This window comes from Glossina fuscipes, unplaced genomic scaffold (genome assembly GCF_014805625.2).
Source record: "Glossina fuscipes isolate IAEA_lab_2018 unplaced genomic scaffold, Yale_Gfus_2 148, whole genome shotgun sequence".
Lineage (NCBI taxonomy): Eukaryota > Metazoa > Arthropoda > Insecta > Diptera > Glossinidae > Glossina > Glossina fuscipes.
Genome location: NW_023998491.1, coordinates 1,946,598 through 1,971,330, shown reverse-complemented (window position 1 = coordinate 1,971,330; position 24,733 = coordinate 1,946,598). Strand labels below are relative to the sequence as shown.

General features: G+C 34.8%; 1 protein-coding gene across 10 annotated transcripts in view; it reads right to left on the bottom strand.

Moving 5' to 3' along the window:
- Nucleotides 1-24,733, bottom strand: part of LOC119641410 (protein shank) — a 179,748-nt gene that overhangs the window by 17,685 nt on the left and 137,330 nt on the right. The window contains exon 1 of one of the 10 annotated variants that reach the window (XM_038040056.1): nt 24,210-24,342. The exons of the other annotated variants lie outside the window; for them this stretch is intronic. The gene's annotated coding sequence lies outside the window, so the exon portion shown is untranslated. Of the gene's footprint in view, nt 1-24,209; nt 24,343-24,733 lie in introns of those variants that run through there. 10 annotated transcript variants of the gene reach the window in all.

Here is a 24,733-nt window from a genome sequence, read left to right as displayed (position 1 = left end):
TCAAAGCACATTGACTGGATAATTGATCATTAATCCTTTTCAAAGTTAATTACTTCGGATCATGCGATAGGTCGGTTGGTACTTTGGGTAATTCGTAACGCTACTGTGCTGAAAAGTAAATTATTCTATGTAATCTACATGCGAACTGATGTGAACAGACGTTGTAAAAATCATTGACAGAAAATCCTTTAATAAATTGTAAATTCTATTTTGATCAATGATGTGTATAGAATGTAGGTCCTCTAATCCATTCGATGGAAGTTTGCATGAATAGAGAAAACCCTTAACATAAAGTTGGTTCATAGACAAAAGCTATTCAAGCTTGTAAAATCGGTAAAAGATCGATATTAGATCTAGACGAGTATAGTTCTAAGAATACTATAATGCTATATATTGCCGATTTGTGTCTCATATAATGTTTGTTGTAAGCGATATATTCGTTTTCGCTAACGCGAGCATGTTTGCCATAAATACTACGCAGTTGCGCAGGCAGACAGACGGACGGACGAGCAGACGAACATGTTTGAAAATGGCCAACAATTGTATATATATATATCTTGTGGGGTTTTTGAAGTCGATTTCTGCCGATTTCAAAGGCATTGAAAAAAATACTTAAATTTTAATACACTATAATATTGGGTAAGTGGGGTCAATTTTCTTCATTTTGTACAGCATCGTCCATTGAATATGCGTTCAAATTTTTGTACATTTATCTGCCTTAGTATAAACTAGAGTAAGGGAGAAAAACTGATTTTTATGGCTTTTGAAAAACGGAGGTGCTCTCAGTTTACGTGGCGCTGTGGGCGGGTCCTTCAAGCGATTTTCAATGCGAACCTGCTTCCCAGGTTCCAATGTTTCTGCTGAACTTGAAGACGGCCAAGACAATGTTTGCAACAGACATTGCACAGACGGATAGACAGACAGAGGGACATGCTGATCAAGAATATAAGTACTTTGCCGGGTTTCCGATGCTTCCTTCTGGGCGTTGCAAACGTTTTGACAAAATGAATATACCCCTCATCTTTCGGTGATAGGTAGAGTGAAGCGTCCGCTTTCAAGCCAAGCAATTGAAATTCTTGAGCACTTTGTTATAAGCAATTTAATAGTTTTGTTTATTTTTGAGAAGCGTTGAAATACTTCCTTCTTCTTACCTTTTTTTTTTACAAAAAAGCGGAATTTTTATGATTTGAATTGAAGAAAAAGAACAAAATTCTTGGAATTTGGACATATGGATTAAGCTAGCAATGGCCTCACACATTGATGCACACATTACACACATTACATTTATGACTGTATAGACACAGGCAGACACATTCCATACGGGCCTGCATTGTTCCCTGTTGATCTGAAACCAGTTTGTTATCCATGCCGAATGGCATTTGCTTTGCAAAATATTTTCTCTCTTTCAGAGAGTTTACAACGATCTTTAGATTGTTTTATATGTTGTCAGGAACGAAAAGCAACAACAAAAGAAAAAAAAAAAAAACACCAGTAACGAAGTCTCAAATTACAATAAGTATAAAATCATCATGAAGGAGGTAAGAGAAAAAAACTTAAAAGAAAAAAGAAAAAAAAAATTATAATTCTTATGGTCACCTTACATCATGCTATGTTTATTGCTGTTATCGTATCGTGGCGGAGTATAAAAATATGCACAAAATTTCCTCAAGTTAAGGTTTCAAGTTCTAATGTTGTGTTTATGATTTTTTCGCTTACACATACACATACAAATGAATGCAAATAACAATTTATTTCCTCGTCTTCATCGTCGATTGGCTGGGCAAACGCTTTTATTTCGAAAAGCGATTTTCTTTTAAGGTCAATGACTACAGCATTGAAGAAGACGACTTGTCAGCATATATATCCCGTTTCTTTTCTTTCCTTGTCTTTGACATGATGACGATAAGGAAAAGTATTTTAAAGGAAAATAAATTAAAACCGATCGACGAATATACGGCATTACCAGGGAAGCAGATTCCTCTTCCAGTTGGGTCAAGTTTGACTGAACAAGGCAAGTAAGTTGTCCGAGTGTTTCGGCTAAGCAATATTTTAATCCTAAGAGAATTGATAGGTGCGCTACAAGCATCTACAAGCGCACCTTCAAAAACATACCCGGGGAGGAAGTCCCTCGCCTCCTAGAATTTTGAAATTTATTTTCTTTTATATTACCTTTACTAATGACGTTGTTCTACACATATAAATTATTAAAGTGAAGCGACAAATTGACTTTACTGTGTCAGAGCAAAATGTCTCCGTGAGAATCTTTTTTTCCAGCCAGTAAGCTATGAGATAAAGCAAAACGTACTTAGACACAAAATTCTCAAAAACTTATGTTACAATTTTGAAATTATTTATAGTGAAAGTTACTAAAAAAAAAAAGTTAAAAAAGTATTAATAAAAACGATAGGAAACATTGCTTGCTGTAAGGGATAATGTCTACTCGTGAAATGAACTTTTCACTGAACGTGTCTCACGTTAAAACTTTCAAAGAAGGAAAATAAGCAAAAGAATCATATCACTGGCTGTAGACGAATCTTGTGCACAAGCCACCGCAACACGAAGAGGAAAAAAACTAAAATCGCTACACTCTATGGTATAACAGGGGCGTAGCTAAGGTCACCTTTCCGGCCGGAAATGAGTGTACGAAAAGCAGATATAACTGGCGCACGAATGGACGGACGGACAGACATGCTTAGACTGATTCAGCGTTTGATGCACTTTATAGCGTTCCTGAACTTACCCTCTGAGTGTTGCAAGCTTCTTGACAAAAATTATTGTAATGCCATCCAAAAAATTAAGTTGCAGCGAAAAAAATTTACGTTTAGCAATTTTCAAGGAATTATTTTATTGAATTGTGAAATGGTATATGGCATAGAATCGAACGGTATGAAGTTGCAAAGCATGAAATATGTAAATAATGTTTTGACAGATCCCTTAGGACGGCATGTCAGGACTCATTGCAATTCTACTGAAGGCAATTTGTGACATTTCACATCAAGACGAGTGAGCCCTAATTATTTTATAGTTTGTGCAATTATGAACTTACGAAAATGGCGAGCTACGGAAGCTTCAGAGTAGATTGTGTGGGAATTATTTCATAATAGATGTCACACCATGTTACTGGCTGGTTTACTGGAAAGTTATAGTACACTCGGCATTGCTGGTAGCCAAATATCCATTTTCTCCGGAGAGAGGGAAAAGTGTTTTAAGCTGCTGTTCTAGCTGCCATTACAAATTAGTTGCGCTCATTTTGTTGCTTTGTTGGTTCGTTATTGTTTGCTGTAGAGAATGAGGATAGTATTACGATGCTGTTAAATATTAATTGCAGTAAACTATGCATTCAAACCAACCAAAGAAATTTTATTGCTTGCCACATTCTTATCTACAATGTACCGCTAACGGTAATTTAACGCTATTTACGCAATCGTCGTTGGGATGGCATTCATACATTCGTGCACTGCGAATCGATACCTTTGGTAGCCTTTCTGGTTTGGCACGCACATTACCTACTGAGGCAAGTTACATGCTACACTAGTTTGGCTAAACGTGTTATTTCGAAACCTTAAGCAAGCCTCGCTCATACTTTTGTAGTTCAGCTGATAGTGGAAGGAATTTTAATGTGGTTTGTATACGCTTTTGTTCGAGTAAAGTACGAAGTAAGGATCGTCCGCCTATCGCCAACGTAAGCACCTCCACTGGAGGTTGAATTTTTCGTCGCTTGTGCTGCCACACGACTAGAAGAAAAGCAAATTGTTACTACTCGATCTAAATCCGTAATGAAAGCCCGAACGACTTCATTGTCCGCAAGAGTAGCCAAGTAGGCAAGAACCACGACTAACAAGGCAGTATTGGCAGGGTCAAATCGCAGTGCGGTAGAGTTTAATTTGGTCGTAGCTATGGTGAGTGTTTAGTTGTTTAATTCATAATGCCTACCAATTGAACACATGCCCGCTAGGCTGCCACCGTTGCGCTCTCGCTTTCTTTTTATCCTCACTTATTTCCGGCCGTCACCGTATTGCACGAATAGAGGACGGCCCTTGAGGTAACTTTATTGCTACTTACAGGGATGGTTCGGTCAGCCTAAGGCATTGAGTTATAAAGTGATCTCAAGGCAGGAAAAAAGTAAGCTGCTTAATATTAGCAAATGAGAGTAGTCGTGCAGCAACTTCAAAAATCAACAGGAAAAATCTCATGCTTGAAGCCCTTAGGGTATAATATTTTCAAAATCTTTCAGGAGAATAATGAAAAGTTTTGCTCTATTGCTGAAGCGCTGCTTTTCCCTTTAACTACTTAGAACAATGTTTGAAAAGAAACAACGAATTCCTCCCTTTGGATGTTTCGGCAAGTGCTGCTACAGCCCTCCCGGTAATACAAGTCAGATTGTGAGAATCAAAGTTTTGGTTTAGCTTTTTCGCGCCTGTCCAGCATAATGGAAGGAAGAGACAAAAAATCGCGGCCCGTGCGGAGGTTTGATTGGTGCAAAAAACTAAACAAGTTAACCAGTGACAGAAAGACTTCTAAGCTGGATTAATGAGTAATTATAGGAGCAGCTTTCTTTCCCAAGCCCAAGGAATACAGAGAGTGCGTAATAAAGGAAATGCGTACTACAAGATTATCAAAAAAAAAAAAAAGTTTTGAGAGAAGAGGAAGAGTAACCTATATGCTAGAAACGGTGTGAAGATGAATTCGAATTTAACTAGCAAAGACACCTACCATAACTGTAAACAAAATTCTGTTAACGCCTTAACAGAGGTCTGTTAAATAATTACAATTGAGATATAGTTGGATTTGAAAACCTACTCCGTCCATATTAAAAAAAGGAAAATATTTTTGTGGAATTTTCATGAATCTATATGAAAATACCTTTCAAACAAGCTAAACAAACTCAAATTCTGCTTGTGGGACCTATTTTCAACAATTTTTTTAAATGTGGTATGTTATCGAAAAATTGATATGGGATAATGGGCAAATTTGAGACTGAGTGTGGCCAAACTAGAAAATGTCGCCTATATTCACCTATATCAAGAATGATATAAAAGAATGATGTAGACAATTGATGTAGAGAATGTAAATAAAAGCTGCTGAAAAAGCTAATGGAAACTTTGATGTTTTGACGTTGACCTATAAAAATTTTGGCAAAAACGGCAACACACACACGCACGATCACATTCATTTTTCGCTAACATACCAAATTTCAAAAAATCGGTATAAATAGTTCCCGAAAGAAAAGTTTGAATTTTTTTGCTCATTGGATAGACGTTTTTATATAGAGTCATATGATATAGGTGAGTATAGCTGACATTTTCTAGTTTCGCCGCATCAGAGTCTCAGATTCGGGTGTTCTTCCATACCCATTTTTCGCTAACATACCAAATTTCAAATAATTGTTAAAAATAGTTCCCATAAGCAGACTTTGAATTTGTTTAGTTTGCTTGAAAGGTATTTTCACGACGATGTCCACAAAAATATTTTAGGTTGTTTAATATTGAGGGAATAGCCTGCCTTGCAAATCCAATTATATCTTAATTTTCATTATTTAACAGATCTCTGTTAAGCCGTTAACAGAGTTTTGTTAACAGTTATTATATTGTAGGTGTCTTTGCTAACTTAATTCGAATTTATCTTCAGACCCTTTATGCTAGAGCAATTGGGTAAAATAAAGAACCTTTCGCAGTTCACTTGCTGTAAGATCATTTTTAGCATTCAGAGATCATTAAGAAGTAGAATTGCGGTCACCTTATCGCACTGTTATAAAATCGAGAGTTATAAAAACGAGCGCAATGAAGGGTTCGCTTCTCCGCAAGCCTCCTTTATTAACCGTTTGAGTACCAAGCAGCGCGATCGCGCTGTTTATGTTTGATGTTGAGAAATACCAAGCGGCGCCATAGCGCTTGTTTAATTTTATGTATTTAAATGCATTTAAATTGTTTGTTAATAAATATTTCAAGTTTGTTCCACAAAAATTGTAGAAAACACAACACAACACCAAAATAGAAATTTTTATTTTGTAATATATTATTGCACTACTATAGTACTATTGTAATTGTATTGCGCTCGACTTCGACAATACGTAAGGCACCGTCAGTTTGGGATTTTTCGACAGTATTTTTTCAAAACCGTCTGGTACTCAAACGGTTAAATGCGACAGGGAAGAAGCGCTTCTCCCCTTAACAGGGCATAGATTGGCTTGAAACCAAGCTATTAGATGTGGCGCACAGAACTACTCTTTTTTATTTTGTAACGTATTTAAGAAATTTTTACTCCCTTTGAAATTCCGGGACTTTTCACTAATAATTTATAATTTGTGAATACGCTGATGTTGCATGAATTCTTGAATAAGTTAATGGAAATGTTATATAAATTTTCCTTAAAGTTGTCTTTCTTGCAAGCGCTTTTTTGGTACTTTGCCAAATTACTGGAACACAGTTTCATTTAAGTAAAAAAACAAAAAAATAAACAATTTATTTAGTTGACCCTCTTTTACTAACTAGTTCTATTTGCTCACACCTTAACGAATTTCCGCATTCTATAAAAAAAAAGGAAAATAGAAATAAGTTACACATATTTCAAATTTACAAAAAAAAAAAAGAAAAAAAAACAAAAAAGGCTTTAACTGCACGGGTCGGTGTAATCTAAAACAACACAAATGGCAAAAACTATGCTGAACAGCATGGTGGACAAATGGATTTCCACTGTGACACCCTAACGAATGTAAACAATTTCGTTTAAAGTAAAGCAAAATAAAGCGAAACAATTCTTGCTTTGCACCAACAGCTTGCATTGAGCTATAAAAAGTTATAAAGATATGATGGTACAATAAACACATAAAATAAAAAAAAATGGAAAAAAAAAAAATTTCAAAATAATATTTATGACTAATGGGATTAGATAAAAGTAATAATAAATAGAAAGAACGGGATTGAAAGAGAACGAACAAACAATGTTATAGAAGGTAGATCTAAGGAATGTTGCATACCAGCCTAATACGATGGTACCCGAAAACGCCAAGTGATCAGAATGTAGGAGAAAAGTTCATAGCGTATCATGATGGAGCGTTTATGTAGCATTAGTTACTTATTGATTATAGAATGTAAACTCAGTCGGATCGGGCTCGAGGAGCTTATAATGCATGATTACCTTCCAGTCTAAACAAAGACGAACCATTGAAGCATTTCGCATTAATCCGGACTGCGTTATCTTGCGTCACGATTTTTTTGCGCCCAATTATCGTGCCCGGCCTACTTTCCACCGCCACTTATTAATTGCTTCAGCAACGTCTCCACTTCGGTGGCGATCCTATTTCTCATTTTTAATTCCTGTGCTACCCAAATAATGAGCTGATTACTTGCATCCAGCTTTGGTTCTAGAATCACTTGTTTGCAAATTTTTTTTGGGAAGTTCCAAACCAGACTACGACCTATTTTTAATGCTCAAATTTTCAGAGTAGAAATAAGTGAACCATTTTCACGCACGTTGGAACCAAAAATGTTTTTGCAATTCTCGAAAGTGCTGTCTACTTACTGCCTTGGTCGATGTGCAGCGATTGTTTTTTCAAAATCTCTTCTTATATCGTCAAACACCATTACTTTCTAGGCTAACAAAAGCAATAAAATTTTTTTAGTGCTATGACTTGAGGCGGGTTGTGTTATTAAAGTTAAATAAATCTAAAACACCGTCACATTTTTTCCTGACCTATTAGTTCATATACTTGTAAACTAGGCAAAGCATAAGATTATTTATTATTAGATAATAATATTAACAAAATAGGCAATAAAAGTATTACAAGCTAGTTGCGGTACTCTACCACTTTGCTTCAGAGTTAAATAGCCCTCTTATAGGGATACTTGGCAAACTTGGCAAGGATTTCTTAAAGTTTCCAGCTGTTATGGCGTCGTTGATTTTAGGGTGTATCAGCAGCAAGCTAACTTAGATCGACAGCATAACAGTGCGCTATTTGAAAAAACTTTTCAGAAGCATTTGCTCTCAACTGCATTTCGGAACAATTTGCCTTTACAATTATATTGTTACACCTCTTTGTCCCTTATTGAAGAAATTTCATTTATCCTTAACTTTTCAGAGACTTTGCAGGTTCTTGGAGAAATTTCATTAAATCCTACATCACTTACGGTATTGGATATATTAGGTTTGTGCGGACGTTTGTAGCACCCGGAAGGTGCTACCTATTCAACCGATTCAAAATCACTTTCTGAATCGGTCTAAGCTTGTCTGTCCGTCTGTCCGTCTGATGTCTGCCCATCAATTTCAACAGGTAACAATTTTTGAGATGCTTATATGATATTTGGTACACTGGCAAGTTTTGGTACGAGCACGCTGTGGGTCAGATCACTTTTCCCCCATATAATGCCTTATTCCGATAAATTGTACATCGAAAGTTTGCATAATATTCAGAATTTTGCGACAGAAATTGCTTAGTAATAGCTTTCCGTGCCGTTGCTATGATAATTGAATTTTTTATGGTAAAAAGGCCTAAATTTCAATAGTGCTTTATGAAAATTCGTTCATAATAATAATTGATATAAAAATTGACCATATCAAATTTTGACCATTTAAGTCTACCCATGTAAAAGTTCCAATAAAAAATAAGCCTTTAAATGCTCAAAAGGTGAATTTTTTAATATTTCATGACAAAAATTTTGTTCTCAGTAAATCAACCGTATGGAATTTGGATGACGTAGGTCCATTTTTTAGACTGCACTGTATTTGTGGGCTATTATGAAAGCAAATTCTTTGCGGTTTGTTTGTTGAGAGAAGTAACTGGAAAATAATATCTTTGATAAATAGATTAATTTTTTAAATGTAGACCACGTCGCCGTCCTCCAATATGAAGGTCTTGATGAGAATAATACATTTACATAAAAATTATGTATATATATTTTAATAAATTTTTAAGAAATAATGGGTGACTGACTGTATTAGGCGAAGTGGTGTAGAGTATAAAACGGTCGTCCTTGCCCGATTAGAGCACAACTACTTCCTTTTTTGCACAAGCATGATTGGTTGAATTTTTTCGCTCCGCTTATAGCTATTGCGATTTTAATAATGCGAATAAGATATCAACAAATGAATGCAAAAAAATATCCTGCCGAATGTCCTGGCGAAACTGCTTGCACACCCCATGAGGTATCTAGTGTGTAAATTCCAGTATCGCCAAAGTAAAGTAAACAATATAATGCGCGTAGCTTTAAGCGCTAGATGGATTACTCATTAAACTATCAACTAATTAGCTAAACATATGTCTGTCATATTTAAAACGATTGTTTTGTAGGCATGTAGAAGAGTCGCTTGTTTCCTGTAGTCCATAAAAAATCATAAATCCTGAAATTTAATACAATTGCTTACGACGATAAAAGGAAAAGAAATAAAAGAAAAATTAGGTCACATTCTAGTAGCATTGCAAGCAAGACAATGGAAAAAGTCGACAATTTTAAAATATATGCCAGTGCATGAAATTTATGTGAATACTGTGTGGTAAATGTATATAACGAAACTCATAAAAGAATATCCGCTCAGAGATGAGTCGGTTAAAAGAAAAAAGACATACGCACGCATATATTCTCGCATGAGCACATAACAATGAGATCACGTTTGTTTATATTCTAAAAACTGCTTTCCAGGAATTATAGTTTTTTGTTAAAAAGAATTTCTAATCATTTTGCAACTTATTAAGCTCTCACTATCTATTTACTTTAACATGTAGACATGTACATATGTACACATTTATATATTTACATGATAATCAAGCAGAAATGTATATTTAATCGAAAAATTCGAATCCGATTGCGAATGTGGTTTGTGAAGTTTTTTCATTTTCAACCCGCCATCAAAGCTTAGGTGCATACTACACTTGTCTTATGCTCGCATTAGTTAGAAGTACGGATCAATGGATATAATTCATCCTTGAATGCGTTAATATTACGATTTGCAAAAATTTCATTTATCTGTTGCGGGAATCCCTCAAGGTTGCAAGCACATAGAGAGAGAGGTTTGCATATTCCGGATAAATAGTTTGCAAGTGGATGTAATCCGTCCGCAAGTATCAACTTACACTTCGCAGCTGATCTGAAAAGTAGTCGCGCTTCACCCACTCAAACTCGGTACCCATAGTTCAAATCGACATTTGTGCCTATTGTGCTATATGGCATATATATTCTTAATCGGGATATTTCAACATACATCAGTCCCTCCAATGTTGGAAGCTTCCAAAAAGTGATATGAAAGCGGTTTACAGGCACGAGTATAGTAAGAAAAATTGTTAATTTCCTATCGCTGGCTAAACTGAAATCTGAAAATACGTCAAAAAATTATTTCAGTCGGACAACCCACGCAAGTATCATAAAATAATTTCCTATTTGACGCTTTGTCGAAGGGTATGCATTTATCAATCGGGGTAAAGAACTTTATTCAATAGTATATATAGCATTAGCTTAGAGTTGTAAATCCGACTGGTGACACCCTGCATTTAAAGCATAAAGTGAGTACTTGGGCTATGATACCGGTAAGGAATATATTCTCTAAAGATATAGACAAGTTTTGCAAAATGTTTGCAATACAGAAAGAAGTATAGCTGGACCGAGACAGTGCCGATGCAGCATTCTCTGCGGAGAAATAGGGAATAGTTGGCTTTATGTCATCTGTGTTTTGATGCAGGGATTTGCAAGTAAGCATCTGTATCGAATCGAAAAGTGAGCAAAGTAAATACCCAAGCTGCTATCTGATGATCAAGTGAAGGAAAAAACAATTGAATTTATGATGATCAACCAATTTGGCATGGGTATCGTGTCGAATGCGATGATTTATTGGCCAATCTGCTCACTGTCCATGCAATGTCGATGAAATTTAGCACTCTGACGAAACTTATTGAAGATGAACTGAAGTGGAGCACTGTTGCTTTAGATGGGCCAATTTTTCGAATCCCTTCCCCTATCAAGCTAGTCTTTTGAAAACAACAAACTTATTCAATTTGCAATATTTTTTGATGGAAATGATAATTTGAAATTAAAATTAACTACAAACAATTTGTAACGCATAGGTTTATAATAATTTGCCTCCCATCAAATATAAGAAGTCTCATTGAAACTAAGCCTTAACTGTGGCCCATACTAATATACTTACTATATTCTCACACCTCAAATCCAACAATGTGAATTCTTGTACTTAATAAAAGTTTTGCTAGATCTTGAAAAGAAAGCAAATAATTAGATATATTGCAAAAATCGAACTACGGGCTCTACAATATCCAAGGATGAAATATACATATACGACATGTATCAAGTAAAAAATAACTCGAACTTTTTCGCTCTTTTAGAAAGAGCGAACCCTCATAGGAAGGTTGTCAAAGTTGCCTTCTCTTCGAAAAGTAAAGTTGTAAGAGATAGCTGGCATTCTGAGGAAATTAAAGAACCCGACCAGCATGATGGAAGGAAATTTGAATTGAAAACCGAATTGTTGTCACTTCAATCAAGTCTTCAGAGCCGGTCACTATTGTTTATTACCCCATCTGCAAATCTTGCAAAGAAGCTGCAAGTAATAATAGTCATAGGATCAAATGATGAAACTATTGCGTGTTTTTAGGGTCCTGGCAAACACTTCTACAAGAAAGGCATCGCCTTTGAAGAAGATCATCGTAGCGAATAAAATCGAATATTGCCAAAGAAGGAAAATTTCTTCTTAATCCCGGGAATTTTTGATCGATGCAAAACATTCCCACATAAATAGATATAATTATATACATGTAGAACACAGGATGGGATAAGACTTATCCATAGAACGATCGGTATGCTTACGTCATGTCAAGCTTAAAACCTAAACTTGCCAAGTTGCTGCTATCTCTGAATCTTAACAAGCTTAAGAATTAAATCGATAAAACCTGTGCTCTTCGTATATATTTATTTCACTACGATAGCAACGATAACAAGAGATGGACGGATGGTCTGTGTAGAAATTTTTCATGAGTAGATTTCGCAATAAGATAACAAAGAGATATATTAACAAATGACTTGAAGAATTAAAATAACCGACAAATATGCATAAGAAGTTAGTGATGAAATGGAGAAGAAAAGAAGAGTATAGCGTAAGCATAGAATGGAATATTTATTTAGATACGTGATTAAGCTCAAAGAAAACTTGTGACTATGACCGTAGACTATAATCAAGAGAAAAATCAAGGTGTTTAATACAACATATTATTGAATGTATTGTGCATTGTGGCTGAATTTCGATTGTTGTTATTGTTGTTGTTGTTGTTGTTGTTGTTGTCGTTGAACGTGTTGAATGCTGTAACTATTATATGTCAGTCAGTGAGCCAGTGCATGAATGAGTGAATGATGATGATCATTGCTAGCCCGTAAGTAGAGAATGTTTAATGCTTGAAATATTCTGCATTTACATCGGCCGTACAAAAATGTTAGATATAGTAGTAAATAGAAAGCGATGAAAAGGGGGTTTCTGACACAGCTGATTATAAAGCAAAACGAGCCACTACCACTGACAGCATGAACGTTAGAACATCAAAACGGTTTTTGTTCTTTTACTCGTGAAACCCATAAGCATCAGTGCATGTTGCATGTTTAGTAAATGCACTACAAAGCTTAACTGTACATAGATGGACATTAAACACGCAGGTTATATGTTCTTTGGACAACGACGTTTAGTGCTGGAACAATATACCCATACAACGAAACACGGTCGCAGCAGACATAACTAGAGAAACATTGAAGTTTTGAAGTTTATTTTTACAACCACACGATTGACAGTTAGTTTTTGGCATAGAAAACACTTCACAATGAAATCTTAACAATCAAGGAGTGGCGATGTGTTGTTCGTTGTTGGCTTTTTTTGCGTTTTACTGTTGTCGCTGTAGCTGCTGCTGCTGCTGCTGCTGCTGCTTCTGCGTCATTTCATTCAGTTCAGTGTCCAATAAATTCTTTACAAAATAGGAAATACATTTCACTTAACAAATAACACAAATAACGAAACGAGATGATGATGACAACGATCGTAAAGAATTCAAACTAAGCAAATATGACCATTAGTTGTGGCGCACAAAAGGTTATAAAGCTGTCTTCCACCGCAACTATTACGAATGCAAGGAATGACGGATCCAAGATTTTAACAAAACGAGAGGAAGACGAAGTGAAATGTGGAAATGTGTTTCTTTTTATTCGTATGCATTCACTAATTATTATAATTTTCCAAAGATTTTTTTTCTGTTTTTTTTTTTTTTTTGCAATTTTTAGAAAGGCTTCCATAGAATGTTAGGGTAAGGCATTAAGCGTGGAGAAAATCATCAATGATGTGTAACATTTAACAAGAGTATGTGAAAATCAAAACCGAACGAAAGGTTTAACAAAAAAAAAAAAAAAATAAATAAATAAAAAAAAAAGTAATAAAACACTTATGTATAAAGATAGATAGAGATATGTGTGTATATGTGTGATAAAGGAGAATGTAAGTGAACGCTAGCTCAAGTGTATATAGGGCTTCATAATTACAATGCCAAGATATTCATGCATGCATTCATTTATTCATTCATTCATTCATTCATTCATGATTCAGTCATTCATTGAGAATCTGTTTCGTTATAAAAAGTTTCAATGATGCTGACGAAGATGAAAAAGCTTTCAATAACAACGTTCAATATTTCAATGCAATTGAATACGTACTTAGCTTCGTTGAGTGCATATTATGGGACAATTGCAAGTAACAAAATCCCATTGAAATTATAATACTTTCACGGGTTCACGGTATGCAGTTCCAGCAACTGTAGCAAATAAATGCACGCATCCGATGCGCAACTCATTTCTTGTAAATGACTTTTTGTTGCTAATCTTTTGCGTTCAATTGCATTTTCTATAGCTCTAGAATTTTCTACGAATTTTTTCCAAGGCCGTCCCTTATAAATCTACGCTTTCCATAACATATCCAAGATGTGGAATTTTTGCAAACTTATTCCAAAACTTCCCATAAATTGGCCAGATAGTATCCAGCAGCTCTTGCGAACGACTAGTAAGCGATAAGCTTTAGTTTTTATCCACTATGCGAAGCTATCGCATAGTGGAGCGTCAGCAGGGAAGCATTCCATATAAGTGACACAGTACGCTCAACACTTGGCCTCTTTTATGTATATATTTTCTCTCTTTTTCTTAGAACGAAATGTATCTACAAAAAATTTGGCGATACGTGTCCTCTGACCCAGCCTTGCTACACTAAAATATCATATCATTATAGTTATACATCGCTATAACCGGCTCAGTTGCATCATTTGTTATCGGTAACGGACTTTATGACATTTGAAAACTTTGCAATAATTCGACCCTTCTCATCGTGGGCTTTAGATACATTATTTACATTCCCGTTGTCGATGCTGAAGCTTGGCCAAGCCCCACAAATGATTACTTCCGGTATGACCTAATCTCACGTATTCGCCTTTCATCGCCGACATCAATTGATGACTTCCAGGCTTAAGAAGTCTTTTCGCATATAGACTTGCCTCGTGCAAAATTCACACCCAAAAGGGCTACGATGTGTATGCTTCGGCAAGACAACTTGCACTGAACTTGTACTTGTAGCAAATCAAGAGATGCAGAATTTCTTATGCAAGCAAAAAATTCGATTCCAATGGTTTCATTTACTGTTTAAATTTCACATGAGAAAGTTTGTCTTTTTTAAGGTTTAGTTTTTAAAATTTTTATGGATTATGTATGGTCGAGTCGAGAACAAATAAAATAAAATAATTTATTGTCAAAACTTCAGTCATGCTTGGCTAATGTGAACAAAAAATGAAAATTGAACTGCCAGAGAAGGCATGGTCAAGTTTCTTCATTTTCGTACAAGTACCACAGCATCACCCATAGAATATGCTTTCAAATTTTTATACATTTATCTGCCATAGTTCATGAGTTCAAGAGCAAAGAAACAAATTTTTTATTCCTTTTGAAAAACGGCGAAGTTCTCAATTTACGTGGTACTGTGATCGTGTTCTTCGAACGGTTTGGCTCATTTTCAATATTAGCCAGCCTGCAAGAGTTTCCAATGCTTCTGCCCAATCTGGTAGCTTCATTTTTGCGGGCAGGTAAACGTTTACAACAGACATTGCAAAGACAGACAGACGGACATGCTTAAATTGATTTAGAATTTGATGTTGATTAAGAATACATATACTATGTAGGTTCTCTAATGCTTTCTCCTGGGTGTTGCAAGCGTTTCGATTATAGTTCTCGTCCTTCGGTCATGGATATCAAAAGAAAGAAGGAAAATCAGAACTTTTCTCTAGCTGCCAAAGTCTACACAACAATTAGACCAGGTCTGTGCGTTTATTAGGTAACTGACACATGATTATCCGCAGGCCTCAGCTGGCCAAAGAATCCTGTGTCTGGGAGGACCCACTTCAAAACTGAAGTACAATATATACTTCGGGTTGGGGTATAATCCAAACATTTTTCTCTTAGTAAGGTGTGGCTTATCTGCTCCTGTAATTATTTAGTGCTCCCGTAATTTGCAGCCGCCATTACCAGTATTCCACGAACGTTGGCACCGAGCACTCAGACCTCACGCGGACGCTGCCACTTCACCTGCGTAAAAAGTGAAGAGCAAGTCGATTATTGATTGTTGCGTCAGGTGCAGTTCAATTGCATTTCGGCGATCATGTTATTCCGGAATTGTCTAATTTTTGCCTGAATCGCAGTTTAGCAGTGACATATATATGGAGGGTTGCCACCATTCCATATATATTGACTTTAAAGTAATATTTTTTCTTTGTTTGCATTCATTGCTCTATTCTGCTCAAATGGATTTTCGTGGATTTTTGTTTCGCCTTCTACGAGGGGCGTCACACACAATCGCAATTTGATTTTTTTTGTTAATTAAAATTTTCTTTTAATTATTACCAGATTTATTTTTTTCACTATTATTGCCTTTTATTTTATTTTATTTCAGCAAATGTTTTTTTGTGTATTTAACATTTTTTAATGATTATTTCCTTTTTATTGCCAAATTTTAAATACTTTTTTTTCCCATTAATGTTTAAATAAATATCTTGTACACTTATTACTGGATTTAATTACCAGAAATTAAAATCAACTGAGGAAATTTATATATATATTTGATTTTACTTATAATAAATACTGAAGGATGAAATAGCTCAGGCCCATTATTTGCACTGGTACGTTATCTTTCTCTACAAAAACTCTACGTCAAGGCTAGCAGTGAACCGCAGCGCTTTGCGACAAGCAAAGCCTAATTATTTTTCTTGTTCGAGCCTCATTGACATGTTACATTCAACTGCACAGCGTTTTTGTAACATTTGCTTGCATAATTATTTTTTGTCTTTATATGATTTGTGCTGGATCCTTCTGGAATCATCCTTTTAACTCGCTCTAATAACTTTTTTTATAAAAAGTAAAGTTTTTAGTTTTCTCTTTAACGTCCATCCAAACTAGTTGCTATATACGGCGGGTCGTATTTTAAATCAGTTTCAAGTTTAAAATAATTCAAAAGCAATTATTCTCTAAGTTGTTACGATCCTTAGCGTTATGACAGGCTTACTGCTATTTAATTAATCGGTACCGGAAAGGGTCAATTTGTATTGAACTGCTCGTCGATCATGTTTTAAATTCTAAGATAACAACTTTTAGTAGATTAAGAATGTAGGTCACTGCAATAGGCTAAAAAAAGAGGCTTTTCTTACAATTTTTTTTTTTTAAATTGGAAGGAGACGTAATACTTGAGGAGGTTATTAACACTTTCAAGTACTAGAAGAATAATTTGTGTTGGAAAATGTTGAAAAATGGCAACGCCTTAGATAGTCTATGAGAAGAACTTTAGGTCAAGGCTCTCTACACTAGGCAATGTAATTGTTTCAAATTAGCATTAAAAAAAAAAATATATATATATATATATTGTGAGGAGTCAAAGTCGTCCCTCGTTTTGGCCCCTAGGGTTCTGCGTCTCTGGTGGGGGAGAGAGTGCTAGTTTAAGTTAGAGAGTTAATTAGCATAGGAATAGATTAAGAATAGAATAAGAATAGGGTAGCGATAGATTAAGAATAGGATAGGAATAGATAAAGAATAGAATAAGAATAGAATAAAAATAGGCTTAGGTTATAGAATAAGCATAGGTTAAGACTGGGGTAGAGCAAAATAAGTTAGAATAATTTAGAGTTAGTCTTAGCTTGAGAGTCTTGGTTTAGAGTCGTTGAGACTTAGTCGTGGTTTAGAGTATTAGTTTGATAGTCTTAGTTGGAAGAATTATAAATTAAAGAGTAAAAAATAAAGGCCTCTGTGAATAAAAATTTTCTTGTGCTTTCCGGAGCGCTGGGCTGCCCCAGCCCCAGAGAATGGGCCAAAAGGTCCTCACAATATATATATCATTTAATCTGCGTCTTCTACACCTAGTGAAGCACGCATGGGTTTTTGGAAATATTGAGTTTATGTAATTCCCTTACCCTTTCATTAATAAAACATGTTTAAATGAACCACTTATCGAAGTAATCTTACGCGCTTTACTAAAGAACGGTCTTTTGAAGACGCTGTAAGCAGTTGAATTTAAAAAAATGGAAAGTGTTAGCGTTACGGTGTTATGTGGTTTTCAATAATTGTACTTCGAAAAAAAAAAATATAAAGTTTCGAGCGCTTGTGTACTGCCGTACTTTTTCACTATTTAAAATTTCGCTACATCGACAATTGGCTTCTTTCGCCCTTCTTGGCTATTTAAGTGATCGTTTAAGTCAGTAAAGAGAAAAAAATGAGTTTTTGAAAAATTTCCAGCGGTCTATCATCTTAAGTGTATTGTTAAAAAAAGACAAAATTTTCGAACCGTGCGCTCGCTATAATATTCAAAATGCAATCAAGTCTGTCCGAAAAAAGTTACTTCCTCTAAACTTCAATAAACGCAAAATGAAATGAAATGAAATGAAATGTGTTAGCTTCTGAGCAGCGATCATCAAATCTGAGTAAGAGATTTTTATCATTCCTTAATTCTTATTTACATAATAGAAGTAAAAGCTAAGCAATAACATTTTCGGAATTAAATGTGTGTGTGTGTGTGTGTGTGTACAAACCATCGAATTCCAAATTCAAGATCGATTAAGATAGCGAGGCCAATAGCCTGGCGGGCAAAAGTATGATAACTTTTTCGATTGTTAAACTAAGTGGAACGCATTACGTGAAACACTTGTGTGCTTAGTGTGGCTAAGCGAGAGAGAAATTCATGCAGATTAGCTTGGCTCGGTTTAAGAATTCATTTTAAAGCTTAAATGCAAAAATTGCAATCTTCTTCGTAATGGTGAAGACGATAAAGTTTGAACATTGTACGTAATGATGATCTTGTTAAGGCAAATAATCAAGAAGAAAAAAATATCAACTGTCTGCACCGCAACACAGAGAATAAGGAAACATATGCATGAGTAAGTGAAATGCAAAAATCAAAACTGACTAAGATTGATAAAAACGAAGTAGAAGGAGAAAAAGTCAACTATGAAAAATTTTGTAATCAAGAATCATCATAACGAATAAATGCATTTCAACTATGAAGGAAATTCTTGAATGGGTATATATATATACACACACACACACACACACATAATACAAACAGAGAGGAGGACTGGGCGAGCGAATGTTATTAAAGTAATCACGAAAAACCGTAAATTATGGGGATAAATTTTTATATTAAAAATAACTGTTGTAATAGGAATTACAGTACTCTTCACTTAGCTGCAATCTATCGACTCTGTCGATACAGAAGATATAGGTAGTAATAAGGGATGATGTAGATAGATGGAAATAAGCCCCACCAGCTGTTCCATTTGAATTTAAAAATGTCGAGTTATTTGCTTCATTGAACTTCGTGTTCATGTGATAAACTAAACTAAACTGGTTGAGCTTTCAATTTTTTCGAATTTAAAAATTTTATGTTAACAATAAATGTTTTGGACAGTGAGATGTGGTTAAATTTGCTTTTAAAAAACTAAGTTGTTTGCGTTTTTTACTTATTATAAGCAATTGTTTGAAGGAATTTCGTTACAGTTTTACACGAAACAGACAAATATTAGAGCCAGGCACCACCTTAATATATCAACTTTTGTAACGAGTTCGGGACACATTGTCAATCTGCCCAAAATATCAAATTTTTGAAATTTTTTTTTTGCTATTTTTGTTTTAAGAGGGTAAACGCGTTTGGTCATAGTGCTTGCGACACTCAAAGGCAAGCCTCAGACAGCCTATAAAATAATATATATATTCTTGATCAGTATAAAATTCCGAACCGATTAAGCTATGTCTGTCCGTATGTCTGATGCGTTTTGTTGACACATTAGTTGACATATGTGTTGTTGTTTGTGTGTTTGCTTTTTTTCGTTTTTTTTTTTTTTAATTTGAGAGTGTTTACTATTATAGTCGCCATCGAACGTGGAGGGTACAATCGTTTGGTCATAATGTTTGCGACACTCAAAGGCAAGCCTCAGACAGCCTATAAAGTAAATACATTCTTGATCAATATCAGTACAATTCCGAATCGATTTAGCCATGTCTGTCCGTATGTCTGATGAGTTTTGTTGACATCCGCTTTCTTGCAAAAATGACTATAGCGTCTTTAAATTTGGTTTAAAACATTCGAAGTTTCCGCAGATTGAAAAGAGGGTAAATTACTCGGAGCAGACGTTCGCATCTCAATTTCTCGAAGAAAAAATTTGCGAATTTATACAGATTATGGAAGATAGAAGGCTGCAATCTTGTAAGTCTACTTTAGGAAAATCTCTACTATTTATTGTGCAAAAAGGGAAAAAATCGGCCATGCCGAGGCAAAACTATGAATGATAAAATTTGCTTTCTTCCACACCGTGGAAGCCTTATGCTTATTACTCATAGGTTAAATAAGATAGAAATCTTGAAACTATTTTGTACATTATCTGCTTAAAAATTTGGCAATTCTAATATACATATATAACAGACCACCCACGTGGTAGATTAATAATTTTCTTAACAATGTCATCGATATGGGTATCAAATAAAAAGATTTCAAGTGTAGTAGAAGGACAAAGGATAAGGGAGGTGTGTTACTTCCCGGAAGCGTCATAACATAGCAGATTAATTCTTTGATCACAACATCGTCGACATGGACATAATATGATATGACTTGGAGAGTAAAATTCGACAATCTAAATATATTAGGTCTAAATTAGTTATGGCGAACGTCAAGACATGGTAGATTAATTTTTCCTTAATAATAGTGAACTAAAAGGTGGAAGATAAATTGTATCCCACTCACCTTTTTGTAACCATAAAGAAACGCTTGGGGTGCTAGAGGTTGTAATGGTGGTGGAGATGCAAGATTCGACCGCAGCCGTATAGAATTTTCTTACTTGTTTCTATCTATTAATGCAGAGTTTATGTTGGAATTCAATTCATTTCCACTGTTAATGCCTGACATGTGAAACGTATTTATGTAAATGCATGAAGGTATAGCTTACGAACTTTAAGAACTTAACAACTTGAAGAATTCTAAAAACAGATGCAAGCATAGACGGATGAAAGGGGTGAAGTCTGTGAAAAATTGCACATTGAACGCAACTAAATTTAACTTATGGACCCTTTGAGTTAGTTTTGTGCGTGTGAATGAAAGCAAGATATTTGCTGATGATTTCAAGCAAGACTCAATTCGAAAAAAAAAATTTTGGGAATGAAAAATTGGATTTCTGAAGAGTTTTTCTTCATCATCAATCATCAATGGATACTTTTTCTCACATAAATCACCCAAATCTCATTTTAATACAAATAAATATTAATTTTTTCTACGAAATTTTAATGAAAAATTTTTTCGCAAAAAAAAAAACAAAAATAAGGAAAGAAAAATAAAATCGAAAACACTGCAACACACTTTATGATAATAAATAATAAATAAAGCAAAAATGGAATAATAGAAAAAAAAACAAAGAAAAAAAAGCCAAACCGTTGTAAAAATCTTTACTGACCTGTTTTTGGTCATTTAACTCATGAAATAAGAAAACATTGGAAAAAAAATAATATTAGTTTCAGGTGTGAAAATTACACATTTGCACTAAATACGAGGTGAGATGTCTACATAAATACATACATATATACATGCATGCATGCATGCATGCATGTACATGCATTCATATGTTCACTGCGTTTTTTTTTTTTTTTTTTTTTTTGCACATGTTTTCGCTTTTCAAGCTGTTTTCATTCTCTAGCCTAGTGAGTTTTGATAACTAACCATAAATAAGATAACAGCCGTCAATCGCTTTAACAAAAACCTGTCAAAAAATTGAACCGTAAACACAAAGTGCGCAGGCAAATAATCTCTCTGGCTGGTACACCGTATCGACATCTAAACTTACCAGGTCAACTTATATATGCAAATGTATGTAAACCGAATCGTATGTAGCCGTTCGACTTAGTTAAAGTTAAATATTTGTAGCAAAATATTCGTCGTCGATATTTATTAAATGCTAAACAAATTGCTTTTATAATGCGATGCAGTTTTCCATTTTGAAAGTTGGCTTTGTTTGCGGCTCAATTTAGCCGAAATTGCGAAATTTGCGAATATTCAGAGCATTCATTACGCGCTTGTTAGCAATCGTGGGATTCGTGATGGTCCTCACGGAAATCTCTGCTTCAATAGCTTTTGGTTTCAGCTAAAGCGGTAAATTATTATAAAAGTGATGATATTGCACTTCATTTGTCCGAAAATATCGTTAACATTTTATTACGATTCTAGAGTTAGCAGAAATATTTTGAATTCTATCCGCCAGGCAACTAGAAAAAACGTTAAAGTAACTGACAGCCAGAGATATTGCGGCGCTACGATTTACGCTGGTTGAAAAGAATGCTTAAAAGCATATGTCAGGGTTTGTTTTGGTGTTCAATGCATGTGTATCTTGCATATTTTTTAGAAAAATAATCCTTTCATACATTTCTTTGCGTTTTTATTTAAAAAAAGCAAACATTCACAGCTAAGCATAGGGAAATGTTATGTACTCCAGAAGCACCTTGAACACCCGGAAAAGTATTCCTACTGTATTCCTGATTAGCAACAAAAATTGTTGAAAAGATTCAAACCTGCTTGTAAGTCAATGTTTCAATTGCTGTTGCATCGGTCAGAATCATAAATTTAGAAGAGAGAGAGAGAGAATTCAAACGAGGTGATGGCCGTAGTTCGAAAGTGCGTTTAATGTACAATCACGCCACAAACACACAATAGTCAAGAAATTAAAACTCAGAAATCGTGTTAGGTACTATTTTAAAATCGAAAGTAAAAAATTACAAGAGCTATCTCAGACTCCGGCGAAAAAGCCTACAAACACGTTAACGACAAACGAAAACCAAAGTGGTCATTATCCGATCGACAAACTACCACGCCCCAGTTGACAAATTTCTAATACACCGCTTCGCTTTCACAATAACTTTCGCCCGAATGCAACCCTCTAAGTAATCATCATACCCACATCACCGAAGATTGAGGGGTTCTCAAATCGTTTGCACCGCTCACAAGGAAGCATCAGAGATCCTACAAAGTAAATACAGTCTTGATTTGCATCAAATTGTGTATCGATTTATACATGTCCGTCTGTCAGTCCGTGTTGTAAACGTTCGCCTGGCCGCAAACATAAAGCTAACGAATTCAAATTTGTCAGAAACTTTGGAAATTCTTACACGCAAACTGCTGTTGAAAATGGGCGAAATCGGTTGAAGGACATGCCCACAATACAGCATAAACTGAGAACACTTCTGTTTTTCAGAAGGAATAAAAAATTGATTTTCTTTTCGTTACTCATAAATTATAGCAAATATATACACAAAAAATTGAAATTCTATAGACGATGCTGTAGTGGCTTTACAAAAGTGGAAAAAATTGACCACATCTGCCCAATATAATAGTGTACCAAATTAAAATTTTTTTTTTTTGCAATACCTTCATAAGGCGCAGAAACAAGTTTCAAAAACCTTATAAAGTATGTAAATTCTTGGACAGTTTCAAGTTTGGAATGCAACTAAACATGTCAGTCTGTTCGTCTGCCCAGCTGTTTAGCATCTGTGGTCAACACTGTTCCCACCGCGAAGATGAAGATATCGCCGAAGAATTTTCAAAAGAGTTTGGAAATGATTTAAACTTTTCTAAGGACACGCCTACAACGCCCACAACCCTATGCGGCGATAACTTTTATTTTGAAAATAGAAAAAATCAGCTACGCCTTCGCTTCGTAGTATAGAGCATGAAAATTAAGTTCTTTTACTTTCTTGGTCTGTTATGAGATAACGGTGCTGTTGTATGAAAGATTCGGTCACAACTAAAAATAATTTTGGTTTGCTTTTTACTTGCCTTTGTTCATAATGCCTGGAATGGCGTGATAGTTTATTGCAGGACTAATGTGTTTGGATCGGTTACCTACCAGTCATTTTAATTAAATGCATTAAAGTTTAAAAAAAAAAAAAAAAAAAACGTAAAAGAACGAATTAATGAATGAAAGTAAAGACGACAGCGGATGACGTTGAAATCAAATTGATTTTAGCAGTGAATGGATAAAGATGGGATAGAATGTAAGCGTAAAAAAACTTTTTACTTAGCATCCAAACTCATAAATATCCATCCTTTCATATGGCGATGCTGTAAAAGTTTCATCTCTCGGAAATTTCTTTTTTAAATTAAAATAAAGTTTTCTATGGAATGTTTTTCTTCTTATTATTTTTTTTTTGGTTTTTTTGGAACTAAATTTCATGTCTCCTTACAGCAAACGTTTGCTTGCCGACAGAAACAAAATATTTCAACTAGAAAATGCAATTGAGAAAAATTTATAAACTCTTAAAGCCACTCACTTTAACCGGTTTACAGAGGTTTCTGCGGCTGTTTGTGATGGTTTTATGGCTACGTTACCCTGTCGCCGCTGCCTAAATTGCTGTGGCCGCTATATCACGGCTGCTTTTATGAACGCACACATACATGTAAGTATATCGATCCAAACAAAAAAAAAAAAAAACAAAAAAACAACAACAACAACAACAAGAACAAAATTGTGTTTTTTCTTCCTTTAAGACATGGACAGTTTGCTTTAGTTTTCGGGAAAACTGAAGCACACGTGTGCACTAATTTTATTTCAAAACCACTTAATGTTGTTATTGTTGTTGTTGTTGTTGTTATTATTATTATTATCATTTTTGTTGTTCCTTGTGTTTTCTTACTCTAATTCATAACGATTACTTTGGTCTGGAAAATTCGAGTTAGTATCGTTGGTTTTACTTTGGTAAAAACCACTCTTTGACAGTTTTGTTTCTTGTGAAAACTTGAGTCTGAAACGTTTTATTTATTTTTATTATTAATTTTTTCTTTTATTTTGCGCCAAACTCGATATTTAACTAATTTATTTTGTAACTATACACTTGGGTAAAGAAATTTTTATTTTCCGTTTATTTTTGGTTTCATTTTTATTTCTTCAATAAACTCATTTGCTGCGTAAGCCTCACCTTGTCTGGCTTTAAGTTGGAGCGTTAAATGAATTTTACTAACTTGGCAATTTAATGGGAAAATTGATTTTATTACTATATTGTCACCAAAAGCGTATGTGCATGCTAATCTTGTCTTATTGTTTGTTCGTTTTGCGAAATCTGAGTTGAAAATTAAAAAGCAAACGTTCGCAAAAAACCAAAATCGTTTACTAGCATGCGATTCAACACATGAGCGAACTTCGAATTCTGGCAAATTAAAG